This window comes from Vulpes vulpes, chromosome 12, assembly GCF_048418805.1.
Source record: "Vulpes vulpes isolate BD-2025 chromosome 12, VulVul3, whole genome shotgun sequence".
NCBI classification, from domain to species: domain Eukaryota; kingdom Metazoa; phylum Chordata; class Mammalia; order Carnivora; family Canidae; genus Vulpes; species Vulpes vulpes.
The window spans coordinates 131,950,125-131,968,247 of NC_132791.1; the positions used below are offsets into that span (position 1 = coordinate 131,950,125).

An 18,123-nucleotide genomic window follows, 5' to 3' on the forward strand; every position below is an offset into this window, starting at 1 on the left:
GCTGGTTTGCAGACCCTGGAACTGGTCCGCTGTGTGCCACTGACTCACGGCATGCACGGCTGCAGGGAGCCTTGACTCCACTTGTACAAAACAGGAGCGGCGACATCTGTCCTCCCAGAGCCAATGTGTGAGTCAAGGGAGGATGCATGTTGCAAACACTGAGGCCGGGGCAGGTCCACGGTGGGCCCTCCACAGACAGGAGCTCCTGCCTGCGAGCTGTGTGACTTATATCAGAAATGTCTATTTTGTTATCCTATTTTCATACTGAGCTCCTGAACCCCCAGAATGTCCTAAATCCTGGTAGAGACCCCAAAAGTGTCTTTTGTTTGTTAGCAAGGTGGCACTGGGACCCCAGTAAGGGGGCTGGTGGCAGGAGAACCACCCCCGGTCTGTCTCCTGACCTCTGGGTACCGACAGGGAACAGGAGGTCGAATCAATCACCTGCGACCAATGGTTTAATCAATTGTGTCTGAGTAATGAAGCCTCAGTAGGAGCCAAGAAGGACAGAGTGAGCTGGGTGGGTGCTGGCCAGGCCCTGGGGAGGGTGTGGTGGCACTGCCCCTTCCCTGCACCTCGTCCTGGGCATCTCTCCACCCATTGCTCCCGAGTCGTGTCCTCTTATAATAACCTGAGGATGAGGCCTGTGATCCGCTCCCACTGACGCATCAACCTGGGGATGCGGTCATGGGAACCTCCGATTCAGAGCCATTTGGTCAGAAGAATGGGGAACAGCTGACTTGCTCCTGGGGTCAGACGCAGGGGTGAGGGTGGCCAGTAGGATGGAGCCCTTACCCTGTGGACTCTGACCCTACCTCCACAGACACAGTTGAGGGCTGGAGAGCTGGCTGGTGCCAGAGGCCTGCTGGGCGGGGAGGGGGTGGGGGAGCCCCTCCCCATTGGAATTGGGTCCAGGAAGCAGTTACTTCCTCACCACTTTAGGGCTTCAGTCCTGTGATACTCTAGTGGTCGGGGTCATTCACACCCAGCAACCACCCACACTGGTGCGCACACTCACAGGGGGTGCTGAGTCACCTGGGATAGGACTGCAGATTCATTCCTTCATCCTCTTGGCCTTAGACACACATTAGAATCACCTTAGAGTCTGGCAACCTTAAACTCCTAATACTGAAGCTGACCAAATAATTAAATCAGAATCTTTAGGTTGGTGATAATCAGTGTGTATAAAGCTTCCCAGGTGTTTTCAACGTGTAGCCACGGTTGATAACAGGTGCCCTATCTAGGGCTCTAGTGATTTTTGCAACAGGAATCACTCTCAATTAAAAAAATTTTTTTTTAAAGATTTTACTTATTTATTCATGAGAGACCCAGGGAGAGAGGCAGAGACACAGGCAGAGGGAGAAGCAGGCTCCCTGTGGGGAGCCCAATGCGGGACTCGATCCCAGAACCCCAGCGTCACGCCCTAAGCTGAAGGCAGACACTCAACCACTGAGCCACCCCCCCATTTTTAAAAAAGATTTTATTTATTTATTTATTTATTTATTTATTTATTTATTTATTCATGATAGACAGAGAGAGAGAGAGAGAGAGGCAGAGACATAGGCAGAGGGAGAAGCAGGTTCCATGCAGGGAGCCCGACGCAGGACTGGATCCCGGGACTGCAGGATGGCGCCCTGGGCCAAAGGTGGTGCTAAACCACTGAGCCACCCAGGGATCCCCCACCCCCCATTTTTTTTAGAGAGAGGGTGCATGTGTGCACGTGCCTACAGGGGAGCAGAGGGAGAGAGAGCGAATCTTAAGTGGGCTCTGTGCTGGGCTCCATCCCATGACCCCAGGATCATGACCTGAGCCAAAGTCAAGAGTCAGACCCACTGAGCCACCAGGTGGCCCCTGTCCTTTTTTAAAAAAGTCTTTATTTAAGTTCCAGTCAGTTAACATATGGTGTGTGCTAGTTTTGGGTGTGGGATTCAGTGATTCAACACTCCCATTCACCTTCGTTCTTCACACTCCATCAAAGCTTTAAGATACTGCTATCCTGGTCTCCCCTGTCCCCCCCATCAAACACCAACTGAATCAGTGTCTCTGCAAGCGAGTGCCCCAAAGAACTGCTGCTTATGTTTATGCTCCCACAGACACATTTATCGGGTGTGCGTGGGCACCTCCTCTGGGCACATGGGCTGGCTGGCAGGGCAGAGCTCCATCAAGCCAGGGGGTCCCAGAGGCAAGGAGGGGTATGGGGTAGGCCGGCGGTCAGCAGGAGCCTGCTCAGCACCCCTCCAGCTCAGACCTGCTGGGCGCATGCCTGTGTGTGTGCATGTGAGTGTGTGAGCATGCACACACCTTTCTTCACTGTGGCTCTGTAACTGGCCACCAAGACAGGCTCAGATTTGAGTCCAGTTACAGACTGGGAGGCAATGAAATGGGGTTATAGGAACTGGATTTCCCCGGTAGGGTGATTCTGTGTGAGGTGTGAGGTGACCAGAATGTCGGTATTAAAAATTATATAATAAAAAATAAAAAATAAATTAAAAAAAGAAATCACGTAGGTGATCCCAGCCTAGGAACCATGGAAATGCTCTTGAACAAGCGGGAAACGACCTGAATGGAACGAGCAACTGTGGGCACTGACTAGGAGGGTGGGGGTTACGTGGAGTCCCGTGCGGTGGGGCAGGGCTGCCGGCAGGGACTTTCCAGGGGAGTTTCCGGGGACGGATGCGCAGCCCCATAAGGGTACTCAGCCCCATAAGGGACCCCAGGTCCCCAGGTCATACACTTGACAAAGGCTCACGCAGCACTTTCTACGTTGGGTAGATTTCGCCACGATGGAAAAAAAAAAAAAAAAAAAAAAAAAGAACAAGGTCTCCCAAAACAAAACAAAACAAAACGTAAAAGTTTGTTCAAGGTTAAAATCCTCTCCTTTGGGATCCCTGGGTGGCGCAGCGGTTTGGCGCCTGCCTTTGGCCCAGGGCGCGATCCTGGAGACCCGGGATCGAATCTCACGTCGGGCTCCCGGTGCATGGAGCCTGCTTCTCCCTCTGCCTGTGTCTCTGCCTCTCTCTCTCTCTGTGTGACTATCATAAATAAATAAAAATTAAAAAAAAAATCTTCTCCCTTGCGCCTTCTGGATCTGTTCTGGGCCTGCTGGGGAGGGACATCGCTGGCCCTGCCCCCTGCCCTCCCCCGCCACCTCCGCTCCTGCGCTCAGGCTGTCACTTCCCGCCAGGGGGCGCGCGCGGGCAGGCTTCAGGGGCACCCTGGGTCCTGTGTGTGCACCTGTCCTGGGGGAGGCAGGCACCCAGCCCTCCCCCCATAGGTTTAGGGGTGTCAGCTTCCCATGCAGTGAGCTGTCACCACAGTGTTCTCAAAACCGCCGCTGGCCAGCAGGTCTGCCGTGCATTCCCTTTTAAAAATCAGATATTTTTTTAAGGTATAATGTATATAAAGTGATATTCACCAAATTTAACACATACAGCCATTTACCCACACCACAATCAAGACAAAGAACATTTTTATCTCCCTGAAAGTCTCCTTTTCCCTCTCAGTCTCACTGTTTACCTCTGGCCCTCATGCATCTGTCTTTTCCAAAGGGCTCCTGTTTTGAGGATTTACAGATCAGGATGGGATCTTACAATATATCATAATTCACATCTGACTCCTTCCACGTGGAGTTAAGCCTTGGAAAGGCATCCATGTTGTTGCATGTATTTTGTATTTTTTCTTTTTTTGTTGATGAGCAGTGTTCGTTGCATCTATAGAGGACAATTTATTTGCTCACCAGTAGAGATTGGGTTGTTTTCGGCGTTTTATTGCTGTGAACATAGCTGCTATTAACATTCATGCACAAATCTTTGTGCGAACACACGTTTTCATCTGTCTTAAGTGAATAGCCAAGAGCGAGATTTCTGGGCCACATAGTGTAGGGTTGACTCAGGAAGACCTACCCATCTGCCTTCCAAAGTCCTGGCACCATTTTACATTCCCACCAGACATGAATGAGAATTCCAGTTGCTTTGTGTTCTTCTTTTTTTTTTTTAAGATTTTATTTATTTATTCATAGAGACACAGAGAGAGGCAGAGACACAGGCAGAGGGAGAAGCAGGCCCTCTGCAGGGAGCCCGATCTGGGACTCTATCCTGGGACTCCAGGATCACTCCTTGAGCCAAAGGCAGATGCTCCACCACTGAGCCACCCAGGCATCCCCATTTGCTTATTTTCCATTCAAATATCTTCTTTGGTGAAGTATCTGTTCAAATCTATTGCTTTAAAAAAAAATCAGGTAAGATGGAGTTTTAAGAATTCCTTGTACACTCTAGATTCAAGTCTAAGTAAACGAACTAACCTGTTTTGCAAACGTTTCCCCCCCCCCCAGTCTGTGGCTTGTCTTTCCATATTTTAATGGTCTTTTTTGCAGATCAAAGCTTTGTATTTATTTATTTTTAAGATTTTATCTATTTGAGAGAGAGAGAGAGAGAGAGAGAGAGCATTTGAGCAGGGGGAGGGGAAGAGGGAGATGGAGATTCCCAAGCCGACTAACCACTGAGCATGGAGCCCGACTTGGGATCAACCTCATGATCCTGAAATCATGACCTGAGCTGAAATCAAGAGTCGACCATTTAGCTGGCTAAGCCACCCAGGTGCCCCTAGAACTTTTTATTTTTGATTAAGTTCTATTTATCATTTTGATTTTGTTCCCTAAGAACTCTTGGCCAGGGCACCTGGGGACTCACTCAGTTGAGCATCTGATTCTTGATTTTGGCCCAAGTCATGGTCTCAAGGTCTCAGGGTTCTGGGATGGAGCCCCACGTCCCGCGTGGGGCTTAGCAGGGAGTCTGCTTCTCCCCGTCCCTTGGGTCGTCCTCCCACTGCTCGCGTGCTCTCTCTCTCTCTCTCTCTCTTTTTTAAAGATTATTTATTTATTTATTCATGAGAGACACACAGAGACAGGCAGAGACACAGGCAGAGGGAGAAGCAGGCTCCATGCAGGGAGCCGGATGTGGGACTCCATCCTGGGTCTCCAGGATCACAACCTGGGCTGAAGGTGGCGCTAAACTGCTGAGTCACCCGGGCTGCCCATCTTTTTCTAAGATAAATAAATCTTAAAGGCTCTGCCTTTGGCCCAGGTCATAACCCCGGGGTCCTATGATCGAGTCCCGCATGGGGACAGTAACTGATTGGGGTGGTGATGCTCTGCAGACCCATGTGAAGTGAATCAACAGTAATATTGATTCTTGTAATTTGTGAACAGTCATATCTCTCCATTTATTTAGGATATTGGAATATTTTGCGGTTGTTTGCATACAGGTTTGGTGTATGTTTTGTTAAATATATCCTTGGGCATTTTTAAGTGTTCTGCAATCCTGAATGGTACTGGGCTTTCTGCTATTGTAAATACTATTGTAAACAGGATTTTTAAAAATCCCAGTGTCCTACTCATGTCTTGCTCAGGTAGAGAAATCTAATTGATTTTTGTGGATTGACCTTGATCATTGTATCCTGAGACCTCACAAAGTTCATTGATTAGTTACAGTAGTTTTTTTTTTTTTTTTTTTTTTTGATTACTTAAGATTTTCTCCATGCACACCCATGTCTTGTGAACAAAGGGTTTTCTTGGTATCTGGCATGCACACCTTCTGTTTCTTGTCTGTTGCATGGGCTGAAACTCCAGCACAAGTTTGAACTGAAGAGGTGAGACAAGATATGCCAATCCCCTAATCTTTGAGGAGACAAGTCAGCCTTTTATGGTCAAGAACGATGTTCATTGTAGGTTTATCTTGGCTGCTTTTTGTAAGATTAAGGAAGTTCCTTTCTGTCCCTAGTTTATTTACTAAAATGTATTTTAAAAAAAATACTTGATCATTAGTGGATGTTGCATTTTTTCAGATGATTTTTCTGCATCTGTTGAGTTAATCCTATAGTTCTTCTGGCTTGCACTGTTAATTGGGATTATATTGCTTAATATTCAAATGCTAAACTAAGTTTGCATTTGTGACGGAAACCCCCTGATGGTCACGATGCATTATCTTGTTGTGTGTTACTGGATTCAATTTGCTCAAGTTCTGTTGTGATGTTCTTATCTACTCTGAGTGTCAGGAAAAAACCAGGCCAGGAGCAGGTCCTGTCCTTTGAAAATTTCCTTCATTTAAAAAAAATTTTTTTTTTTAACATTTCTTTCTTAAATATTTGGTAGACTCAATTAGTGAAGTAATTGGTGCCTGGAGATTTCTTTTTTGGTTTTTTGTTTTAAAGATTACTTATTCATGAGAGAGAGAGAGAGGGAGAGAGAGAGAGGCAGAGGGAGAACCAGGCTCTATGGTGGGAACCGGACATGGGACTCGATTCCTGGTCTCCAGGATCATGCCCTGGACCAAAAAGGCAGCACTAAGCTGCTGAGCCACCCAGGCTGCTCTGGAGATTTCTTTTAAGAAGGATCAGCTATTCTTTTTGAAGTGAATTTTGACACTTCGTGTCTTGGGGGTATTTATGCATTTCATTTTTTAAAAAATATTTTATTTATTCATAAGAGAGAGAGAGAGAGAGAGGCAGAGACATAGGCAGAGGGAGAAGCAGGCTCCATGCAGGGAGCCCGACGTGGGACTGGATCCCGGGATTCCAGGATCATGCCCTGGGCCAAAGGCAGGTGCTAAACAGCTGAGCCACCCAGGGATCCCCTGAATTTCATTTTATAGATTATTTCAAAGAATCAGGTGGGGCCTGCCAAAAGCATCCATTCTCTGTAACTCCATTCTTTTTTTTTTTTTTTAAAGATTTTACTGATTTATTCATGAGAGACCCAGAGAGAGAGGCAGAGACACAGGCAGAGGGAGAAGCAGGCTCCCCGAAGGGAGCCCCATACAGGACTTGATGATCCTAGGCCCCGGGGTCACGCCCTGAGCCAAAGGCAGACTCTGGCAGCTTAGCCACCCAGGTCCCCCTGAAGCTTTGTTAAGGCGACCTTTATTCTTTTTTTTTTTTTTTTTTCCTATTCATGAGAGATACACAGAGAGAGGCAGAGACACAGGCAGAGGGAGAGGCAGGCCCCACGCAGGAGACCCGATGTGGGACTCGATCCTGGGTCTCCAGGATCACATCCTGGACTGAAGGCTACACTAAACTGCTGAGCCACCCCGGGCTGCTCAAGGCAACCTTTATTATGAGTCTGGTTAGCCCTTCTGCTAGCTCATGGTCTTTCTTTTCTTCTTTTCCTTTTTTTTCCTTTTCTTCTTTTTTGTTTTTTTGTTTTTTTTTTTTTTTTTTTTTTGCAGCTTTATTGAGGTATAATTTACAAATAAAATTGTCATATGCTTAGAGTGCACAACATGAGGGGTGTGAGGGTGGCTCCGTCGGTTAATATCTGACCCTTGATCTCAGCTCTGATCTTGATCTCAGGGTCATGAGTTTGCACCCCACGTTGGGGACAGAGATTACTAAAAAATAAATAAACTTTAAAAAACACAAAGTGCACAACATGATCATTTGATGTACAGACACACTGTACAAGAATTCCCACAATCAATTAACACGCGCATTGTCTCACATGGTTGCCTGTGAAGCATCTCTGCTTCCAAGCCTTTGGCTTTTTCTCCCCCTACATGTGGGACCAGGCAGGATGTGTCTTTCTTTCTCTATCTGGCTAATTACGTGCAGTGTAAGCCACGAATCTGTGAACAGCAGGATCTTCTTTCTCAGGGTGCATAATATGCCCTTGTGTGTGTCATATGTATTCATACTGTGTCCACAGAGGCTGCACTTCCCTCATGTTCTCTGGATTGCACACACTCTGGGAGGTGCGAGGTGGTCTCTCACTGTGGTTTTGATTTGCCTTTTTCTGATAATTGGTGACCTCGAGCACCTTCCAACACAACTATTGGCCTGTTTGTGCATCGTCCTTGGAAAAATGTCTCTTTGGGTCCATTGTCTGATTGATTGATTGATTGATTGATTTATGAGAAACAGAGAGAGAGAGAGAGAGGGCGCGGCAGAGACACAGGCAGAGGGAGAAGCAGGCCCCATGCCGGGAGCCCGATGTGGGACTCGATCCTGGGACTTGATCCCGGGACTCCAGGACCACGCCCTGGACTGAAGGCAGGTGCTAAACTGCTGAACCACCCAGGGATCCCCTCTTTGTCTGTTTTTTTTTTTTTCCTTTGTCTGTGTTTAATTGGCTTGTTTCTTTGATACTGAAATCCTCATGTATTTTGGATATTAGCCCCTTATTACAAGTATGTGGCTTGCAAATATTTTCTTCCATCCTGTGGATTGCCTCTCACTCTGCTGAAATGCACGACCCTTTCGATGGCTCTCCCTGGGGGCCTGGTGTTCTGCGAAGTCTGTTCAACCCTGCAAGGTCTGTCCATCCTGACTGGTGGAAGCAGGGACTGTCTGAGCTCCCGCGTGGGCTCTGTAGGTTGCTGGGCCTGCTATTTCACAGTGGTTCTTTGCTCTCATGTACAAGCCTGGCCGTTCTTAGCAAACCTCCAGGAGATGCTCTGGAGACACCTGGAGCTCTTTCTCTGAGTCTCCTTCCTTCTTGGCCCTTGGCCCTGAGAATTTGAGCTGCCTCAGCTCAGTGGGGCTGGGGGCTCTAGGCACCCCATCCCCTCCACCAGCTTCAGGGCAGGCCTTGCACATGACATCTGTGCTGCCCGTTGTTCCCTCTCAGAGAGTGTATTTCAGGGCATGATCCCGGGGTCCCTGGATCAAATCCCACATAGGGCTCCCCGTAGGGAGTCTGCTTCTCCCTCTGCCTGTGTCTCTGCCTCTTTCTCTCTGTGTCTCTCATGGATAAAGAAATAAAATCTTAAAAAAAAAAAAAAAGAATGTTTTCTGTGCTCCCTCCATCCCTGCAGCCACCTATTTGCTTACAGTAGGAGGGCAGGGCCTGAGGCCCATAATCCTTGGAGGGCAGGATAGGACGTCCTCCTCCTTGGATGACTGAGGCATGAGCCGGACACCAATCTTCCAGTTCTCTCCATTTTCTCCCACTCCTGGAATAATTTCCTGACTTTCCCCATGATCCCAGTGAAACTGCTTCCCGGGATGAGGGCGAGGGCCAAGCATACCTGCACCCAGTCCCCTCTGCTGGGGTGGGACTCACAAGGACTCATCTCTAATTCTTCCTAACGCCTCTACAGCCTCTTCAACCTCTCTTGTAAGCCCAAGGGGTGGGGCGGAGGGTCAGCTCAGGGTCAGGAACCTGGTTTTCAAGCACCTCCATGGGGATCTAGCTTCGGTGGGCTGCCCTCGTGCCAGTGGGTATGTGGGAGTCCCTGGCACCCACTGTCCTGGGCCTTAGCACGGGGCCAAGACCAATCCTATTCTCGTATCCTGTTACATCTGTTTAAACATCGCAGGCTTTGTCTATCTCAATTCCCAACTTTTACAAGCGCGGAGGGAAAACAGCTCCTGACCCGCACAGATTTGACCGAATCATGGGGCCTGGAGCAGGGGTGGCTGAGAGATTCTGCTGGGTGGGGTGGAGGTCACAGGCAGGGCTGGGACACACTTAGAGGGACGAATGGGACCAGGGGAGTGATGAGAGTGAGTGGGGGGCCTGCAGGGGCTGGAGGGATGGGGGTAGTCAGGGCTGGCCGTCTTGAAAATCGCAGCTCTCCCGCAGACAAGGCCATCTGGTCCCCCTCTGGCACCGCCTGGGCAGGAGCCCCATGCTCGGGTGACCGCGGCTGGGACCCTCGCCTGCGTGCTGCTCCCTCCCAGTTCCCACGTTTGTTTTCCCCTTAGGTGATGCCTGAAAACACAGCCTGCTTGCCAGTGCTATTCGGTCAGCACTGCTGTGTGCACGGCCCCACCTTTGGAAACAGTGCTCTAGTGGTGGTGTCACACTGCACACCCCGGACGTCACACTCTTGCTTCCTGTTGTCAGAATCGGGTTGTTTCTTCTTGCTCTTTGACGCTGAGCTGGGATCTCGCCCCACGTGGGGCTCCCTGCTCCTTGGGGAGCCTGTGTCTTCCTCTCCCTCTGCTCCTCCTTCTGTGCTCTCTCTGTCTCTCCAATAAAGAAAATCTTAAAAAAAATAAAGTGCTCTCCAAATTGCTCTAAGACTCCAGTTTCTCAGTGAGCAGCCCTTATATCCCCTAGATTTGTTTGCCTCACCAGTGCTCTGTGGTCCCTGCTTATGAGGTTTTCCGGAGGTTCTGCAAAACCCAGGGCCACCTGCCCATGGTCTCTGCTCGGTCTGCATCTGGCCAGGCTCCCAACCACGGTCTTCTAAGACGTGTGTGCTGTGGCCTGCACTTGACAGGAGCGTCGCATCTCTGGGACAGTCCCTCTGAGCCTGGTGGCTCTGCTGAGGCCCAACCACGGGCGTGTGGCTTTGCCACTCACCACGGCCCTGAGGGTGGACATGCTGGGCTTTGGCTCAGCCCTAGTGCCTGCACGCCTGGCCCCAATCTCCTCCCAGCACCCCTACACTGCCAGCCTCTGCCTGCTGTCCTCTTTCTTTGAAGGACTGTTCTCCGTTTCTTGTCTACAAACATATCCTCTCATATTACTAATTTTTGAAGATCGCATGTCTCGGCTCCGGAGCTGAGGGTTTCAAGCAAGGTGATGTCTCTGCATGAGATGGACCATCTATTACCTGAAGGTTGTTATGCACGCCTGGAACTGCATGCCACTGCTGGACTTGACCCACAGCTACTCACATCACTGTTTGGACCTGATGGTGAGGAGGCCGGCTCACCTAGAGCAGAAAGAGAAAGGTAGACTCACGTTGTCGTATTTATTGAGACTCAAGTTTGGAGACTGGATGTATTTTTGCTGGTTTAATTTAGCTCCTAAATGAGTGCTCACTGAGTGCCTGATATTACACATGTGTACTAGTTTATGACTCGTAACAATCCTAGGCCACAGGTACTGTTGATATAATTGCCATTTTACAGACAAGAAAACTGAGGTTTTCACTACAAAGGGTAGTGAGCCATGAGTGAGATTCAGAGAGCTGTGCTCTTAGCCACTCCTTAGCATGAGCGTGCAAGAGTGCATGTGTGTGCACTTGTGTGAGCATGTGTGCACGTGTGTGCATGTATGTGTGTCAATGTACACATGTGTGAGAGCATTGCGCACGTGTGTCTGTGTGCATGTGAAAGCGTGTGCATGTGTTTATGTGCACATGTGTGAGAGCACTGTGCATTTGTGTGCATGCGAGAATGTGCATGCATGTGAGAGTATGCATGCATGTGAGTGTGTGTGCATGCATGTGCTTATGTACGTGTGAGAGCACTGTGCACATACATGTGTGAGAGAGCGTGTGTGAGCATGCGCTTGCACGTGGGGGGGTGTGAACCACACACTGACTGTGGCAGGACATTCCACAGTGATGGAGGATAGAGGACACGGGAGCAGGCTAAGGGGCTTGGCCCTGACCTCCTGCCCTAGGCCAGCTCTGCCCGCCTCCTCCCTGTGCCTCACACGTAGCAGCTTGAGGGCCCCAGAGGCCGGGAGGCAGCAGACACGGCTCTGCCCCCTCCCCTTGTCACCGGATGATGGGGAGTAACGTGGAAACCACTCGACCCCAGAAGCCATGGCTCACAGCTCTCCCACCCTGCAGTTGCCCCTTGTTCCGGAAACACAGAGACATGAGGGCTGAGGGGAGGGTGCGCCTGGGAGGTGGGTGTCTGCGGCGGGAACCTCTGGGATAAGCAAGAGGTCACAGGGCCCTGGGGGCCTGGAGTCCTAGGGGCCTGGAGTCCTGGAGACCTGGGGGACTGGAGACCCTGGGGGCCTGGAGTCCTGAGGGCCTGGAGACCTTGGGGGCCTGGAGTCCTGGGGGCCTGAAGACCCTGGGGGCCTGGAGTCCTGGGGGGCTGGAGACCTTGGGGGCCTGGAGTCCTGGGGGGCTGGAGACCTTGGGGGCCTGGAGTCCTGGGACCCTCTGGGAGGCTGGGGCTGGGGCTGGAGCAGGTGCGCGTGCGTGCCTGCCCCTCCCTGGGCTGTGGCCTGGCCTCCCTGGGGCTGGGGACAGGTGCCCTGCTGCTCTGCGCCCTCCTTCTGAACATGGCCAGCTGGCTCAGCCCCTGCACCAGTGTCAGGTTCCAGGATGTTCCCTGGGGGAACTTTGATCTGGAAAGAATGAGGGTAACCGATCTGGCTGCTGCCCAAGGCCCAGCCGTGTCACTGAGACCTGGCCTGGGCTGCCCCTGCTGCCTTCCCACCCCAGGGACGCCGGGCTGTTGCTCAGGGCTCAGGGCACACAGGAGGGGTCTTTCTAGCCTCCATTCTGTCCCCCGTTCTGTCCACTTCTGTCCAGTCACTGGCCTGTGTGCCCCTCTGTCCAGCTCCAACCCCTTCATTCATGACTGCGGGGGGCAGGAGGATGAACAAGGCAGGGTCCTGCCCTTTCAGGAGCCCCCAGCCCTACACCCCAAACAGGAATCACTACTCAAGACACACATAAGTTGCCTGTTGGAGGATGGAGACAGGACGGGAAAAGAGATGTATTCCAAAGGGCACGACAAGGCGGGGAGGGGAGGTGAGTGGGAGAGCCCTCATCAGGGTGGGCTTCCCAGAGGAGGCGGCGTTTCAGATAGGCTCTGAAGACCTGAAGAATGAAGGATGGGTGGGAGTCTGCTGGAAAAGGGCTAGTGGAAGGGATGCTTCAGGTGGAGGGACGAGGGCAGGCCTGCGTGCAGAAGTGGGTTTTGCGCATTTGGCGAAGAGCCGTGAATGGCACCCTGAGGCAGTGGGGGGGTGGGTTAGAGGGAGGGTGCCTCTGGAGCTTGCAGTGGGGTGGCGAGGAGATGTGGGCAGGCCCCGATGCCTCCCGTGAACACTCAGCCCCCGTGAGGCCCTGGGATGCTTTTGAGGGCCTGGCAGCACCCCCACAAGCTTGGCCTCCCTGCACCCTCAGTGCCTGGGATGGGGCCTTTCCTGGGCTGAAAGCAGACACTGCCCGGCCCACGGGCGCAGGAAGGTGAGGAGCCTCCGAGCCCTGGACCTCTGGCTCCTGTCCCCGGGAGTTCCAAGCCCAGGCTCTATAAATAGTCCCAGAGGGGGAGGGTAGCAGGCTGAGCAGGGCTGGAGGGGGCAGGCCCCCGGGTGGGGGTGGGGTAGGGACAGGGCAGAAGGAGCACCAACGACAACTGCTGGCCCTGTGGGTGGCCGGGTCCCCCGGGCTGGAATGGCGGGGGTCAGCAGGGCAAGGAGGGGCCCCCCTCCTTGTCCTGTCACTGGGCTGGTTTCTGGAGGCCTGAGGCTCAGAATTCGGGCTGTGGGGGCTCTGGGCTGTGCTGCCCCTGACACCACCACCCCCAGAGCCCGGGGGCACAGGACAGGCCAGGGCAGGATGTGGGCTCTTCCCAGACCTGAGCCCTGCTCCCCTGCCTCAGAGCTGCCATTCCCAGGGCATAGGCAGAGGGCTCGGGGGAGCCAGTGGAGACCTTACCAGGCTGTGGGGCTGGGGCTTAGGGCTGAGGCTCCTGGAAACGAATACTTTGAGCCCGATGGCCATATCAGGGATGGACGCGGCTGTCTCCACGCCCACCCAGCTCTGAGGGTGCCAAGCCACTCTGCGCCAGGACACACACTCGTTCCATGCCAGCCTGGACCCCCACAGTGGGCGGCGGGAAGCTCCTCCCCAGGGCCAGAGGCCCAACATAGCTCCCCAAGGGGGGGAAGTTCTGCCCTGTGTCCAGCCGCTCAGAGCCAGGGTCCCTTTAGCCCTTCATGGGCAGGAGCCAGCAGAGCAGCCCACAGCGCCCAGGCTCCGCGCCCCTGGGGGCCGAGTGCATGCGTGGGCCCACCAGAAATGGGGGATAGGCCGTGTGCAAGGAACAGATAGTGACACACGCTCAGATGTCAGCAAGCCTGTGTGGACACACAACACCCACGGACACACATGTGTGTAGTGTCAGCGGCACAGGACATGTTGCGATGTATAGGTTGGCACATGTCCTGCCGGCACACACACGCATGTATTAACATGTGCTCACCACCCACGAGCAGGTGCATAGAGATCCCTCCGACATACACAGGTGCGGCAAACGAACACGTGTCCTACACACATTGAGCATGTGCAGGAACATGTGCAAGTACCACAGACTCTGTAACGCCCATGTGACTCCTCCACATGGATGTACACGCAAGCATGATGCAAGCACAGACACGCCCTCAGATGCATGGGGAGAAGACAAACATCCCACACTTATGTGCATTAGGGCGAGTGTCCCCTGTGGATGGAATGATGAAGCCTGAGGTTTGGTGAGAGTGACCAGGGGGTCGGGAGTTTCTGCAGGGCTCCGGGGTCAGCCTCAGTGGGGCTGTTTCCCGCTGGCACATGCCCCCCTCCACCTCCCCCCCACAGGGCACAGCCTCCACCAGGGCCCCACCTCCATGCCTGGCTCTCCCCGTGACCCCGGAGCCCAGCCACCTGGCAGGACAGGGTACATACAAGTTCATGTCCCCACTGCTGTGGATCTCGTAGCAAGGCAGTGGTTTCCAGGACGAGCGTGGGTCCAGGATCCGGGGGAGGAGTGGTGGCGAGGCCCAGAGTGCATGTCTCAGAGTCCTTGTTAGCTGGGGTCCTGGGGGCATGGGGTGTGGCTGCTTTACCGCACTCCCCACCCCCGGGGTCACAGAGCGGGATTGCCAGGCCCGTTTGCTGCCCTGCAAGCTGAGGGCTGCATGGACGGTGTGGCAGGGCCATCGGGCCTGACAGATAATGAATCAGGCCAGGCCCATGCCCCTCCAATTGAGCCCTTCTTGGCAGAGGAGCTTGGAGGGGTCCCTGGTGACCTGGGGATTAGCTGTGTGCGGCACCCCTGGGTCCCCAGGTCTTGCCATTCCTCGAATGCACCCTCCAATGCAGCTTAGCGAACAGCACCCCACACCCCCCCGGGGACCCGACCATCTCTTCCCTCCCTCTGCTCAGCGTCTACCCAGCTACGTCCCTGGCCCCTGAGGCCAACCAGTGAGCCCCTGTTTCCCAGGCATTTAATCACCCAGGGTTTCCTGAGCACTTTCTAAAGCTAGGTGCCATTCCAGGTGAGGGGACAGATGAGTGGCCAGAACAGAGCCCCTGCCTGTGAGGAGTGTGCATGTACCCGGCACCCATGCACCTGGACCCAGGGTTCAGGGCGTGATGTGGCACCAGCCAGGCAGCAGAGGAGTGTGGAGGTCTGAGCACTCCTCCATCCCTCGTGTCCTTTCCCCGCCCAGTAACCCTGATGTGACCTGTGTTCTCAGGAATGAGGAGTCTGGGTGGGAGCTTCAGGGCAAAGACTGGAGGCTGCTGGGTCTAGAGAGAGGGCAGTCGGTGGACAAGTGGAGATGGTGGGCAGGGCTGTGGGGGTGGGTGATTCTACCCAGGGAGGGTGTGCAGGGGGTGGGGGGATGGCTGGAGCCCTCTAATTCCAGGGGAGAGTAGCCTCAACTGGCCCGGGACAGGAGCCACTGCACAGACTCAACTGAGTGTGACAGTTGGACCAACGTGCTGGGGATGGGGCCTGGATTCTCATCCTGCCTTTGTGTGACTGGCTTTGTGGCTGGGGGCTGGTCCCTCTTCCTCCTGGGGCCTCAGTTTCCTCATCTCGGGTCTGTGACTAACTTCCCTGACTTGACGGTTTTGGCCTGGAAGGATCTGATCTGGAGAAGGGACAAGCAAGGGGGGCCAGGGGTGGGGGGTGGGCAACGTGTCCCCCATCCTCTCCCAGCCTGGAGCAAGGGCCCAGGCAGCGCCCAGCAGGCAGTGGAGGGGTCAGAGCCAGCGGAGGAGGAACTGGAGACAGCATCAGAGTCCCCCGGACCTGGTGGGAGGTCGGCCTGCCCCGCCCACGGACATCAGGGCGGGTGAACGTGGAGGGAGTGGCAGCCCCCTTAGCGGGCCTCCCTCGCAGGCTGGTACGGGCGGGGGGCGGAGCCTGCCTCCTGGGGGCGGGGCGGGGCGGAGCTGGGGCGGAGCCTGAGGGCGCGGAGCTAGGTGGGGGCGGAGCCGGGGAGTAGACCCGGGCGGGGCGGAGCTTAGACGGGCTGGGGCGGAGCTAGGCGGGGGCGGAGCCCGAGGGGCGCGGAGCTGGGGGGAGCAGGGCCGGGCGGGGGCGGGGGCGGGGGCGGGGGCGGGGCGGGGGGGCCGGCACCTGGGCGGAGCCGGAGGACGGACCCTTACAGCTCAGAGCCCGCGCTGGCCCGGTCCCGGCCCGTTGCAGTCTCTCCCGGCTCCCGCCCCTCCTCTTCAGGCTCCTGGTACAGCTCTCTTCCCCGGGGCTCATGTCCAGCTGCTGTACTGACTCAGGAGTCCGACTGCGGACGGAGAGCCGCCGGGGGTGGCCTTTCTGGAACCCACAGGGAGCCCCACTTCCGCGGCAGAGGGAGCCCGGTCCCGCCCAAATACTTCCCTGGTAGTGGATCGGGACCGCGGGTGACTCACCCGAGGTGAGAGAGGATGGGTGGACCCCGGGCAGCTGGTTCCTACCGTCCACCACCTGAGATCCGGCCAGCCTGCCCTCCGGGGAATGAGAGAAAAGGCTGGACTCGGTCGGGCCTGGGCCCACCCCCGTGCATGCCAGGTGGCCCAGGTGCACTTGAGCCGGGGAGCCAGAGGTCAGCTGTCTAGTGCCTCCTGGGACTTCTCCGCGTGGTTCTCCCGTGGGTCCTGCAAAAGGCGGGAATGAGGCCGGGTCTCTGAACCTCGGGCCCAGGTGCTCAGACCTGCCCGGCCGTGCAGAGCGTGGGGCTCTCCCCGCCTCTCTGCGTGCAGGGAGCGGTTTGGTTCACCCCGTGTAGATGGCTACTTGTAATACACGCTCACACACACACACACATACTCATGCTCATGAAACATGCACACCTTTTGGCACTTGACTTTCTTATGAAATAATTGCTGGAAGGCTCCTTTGATTAGGTAACCCAGCGTATCTTCCTGTCTCCACGGTGGGGGTGGGGGGGCGCTCAGCATCTGTTGGGCTGATCCAGCTCCTTGGGGGCAGTGTGGGCCAGTCCATGGGGTCTGTGCTTGGAAAACACAAGCCCTTCGGGACCTCTTGTCCCTCAGGCATCTAGCTGGGCCTGCCCAGCCACTGGGCCTCCTTTGGGTGGGCCTGGCCCGGTAGGGAGAAGGCTAGTCAGGAAAGGTTTGGGGAGAAAAAGATTGGATGTTCCCATTTTTATTTTTATTTTTTTTTAAGATTTATTTATTTATTTTTTTCATGATAGACATGGAGAGAGAGGCAGAGACACAGGAGGAGGGAGAAGCAGGCTCCCGGGAGCCCGACGTGGGACTCGATTCCGGTACTCCAGGATGGCACCCTGGGCCAAAGGCAGGCGCTAAACCGCTGAGCCACCCAGGGATCCCCTCCCATTTTTATTTTAAAACAGATTACAATTATAGGGAAACTCAGTATCTTTGCTCATCATCCTGTCCTCCTGAAGAAACAGTTGTTTCCCTTCTTCCCTCTTTTGTGAGGCATGCCAGGAAGGGAGCGGTTGGAAGAGGGGATATCTGGGTTTAGGAAAGAAAGGAGTGTTGAGAGGGAATAGAGGTGGGATTACAGGCCGGTGGATACAGAGTCTCCAGACGGAGACTCTGATGATGGAGGTATAGGGCCCATTACTCAAAGCTCACTCATCCCAGGATTGGGAGATTCAACTCTAGGGGCACCCTGTTTTCCTCGGTGCCAGACCTCAGACTGTCCAGGATCCCCTACCAGATCCTCCGCCAGGGGCCCCTTGGGGAGCCTGGAGCCCCTTCTGATCACTGTCCAGAAGGACACAAAGATGGAGCTACGGAGTGGGGCTGTGAGGGGACTTCACACGGCTCTCCCCGCCCTTCGGGCTTAAAAACAGGTGCAAGAGATTCCCGGTAAAGGACCCCCAGGAGGACAGGGCGAAAGTGAGGGCGGCGGTTCTGGGCAGTGCTATTGCCGTCGGGCTCCCTGAACAGTGGAGGAGTCCCGTCCCCCTCCCCCCCACCCCCCAGCGGGACCGGTCCTTGGGCTGAGAGCCCCCAGGGGATGCATACCCGCATTACTGGTCTCCAGAGTAAAGTCCGCTTGGGGTCGAGGCCTTCTTGCGGTGGGGCGACCGCCCCCGGCTCCCGCCGCACGCTGCAGCCCCGGGCTCGGGTGGGGGGCTCTGGGACCCGGAGCTCCCCCTGCGGCCGCGCCCCCGCGGACCTCGGCGCCCGCGCTCGCGGATCCACGCCTCCGCCGCTCCCCTGG

The 18,123-nt window shown here is 54.6% G+C and overlaps 1 long non-coding RNA gene across 3 annotated transcripts; it reads right to left on the bottom strand.

The window, feature by feature from the left end:
* Positions 1–1,533: 1,533 nt before the first annotated feature.
* On the bottom strand, positions 1,534–18,091 carry LOC112924766 (uncharacterized). Of its 3 annotated transcripts, none has more exons than XR_011995863.1 (4): positions 17,925–18,091; positions 16,335–16,559; positions 10,554–10,655; positions 1,534–4,217 (listed from the first exon to the last, which is right to left on the bottom strand). It is a non-coding gene; the product is annotated as an uncharacterized lncRNA (long non-coding RNA). The 3 variants fall into 3 exon arrangements; XR_011995864.1 differs by having other exon boundaries at positions 10,070–10,655; XR_003235957.2 differs by lacking the exon at positions 1,534–4,217 and having other exon boundaries at positions 8,087–10,655.
* Positions 18,092–18,123: the final 32 nt, after the last annotated feature.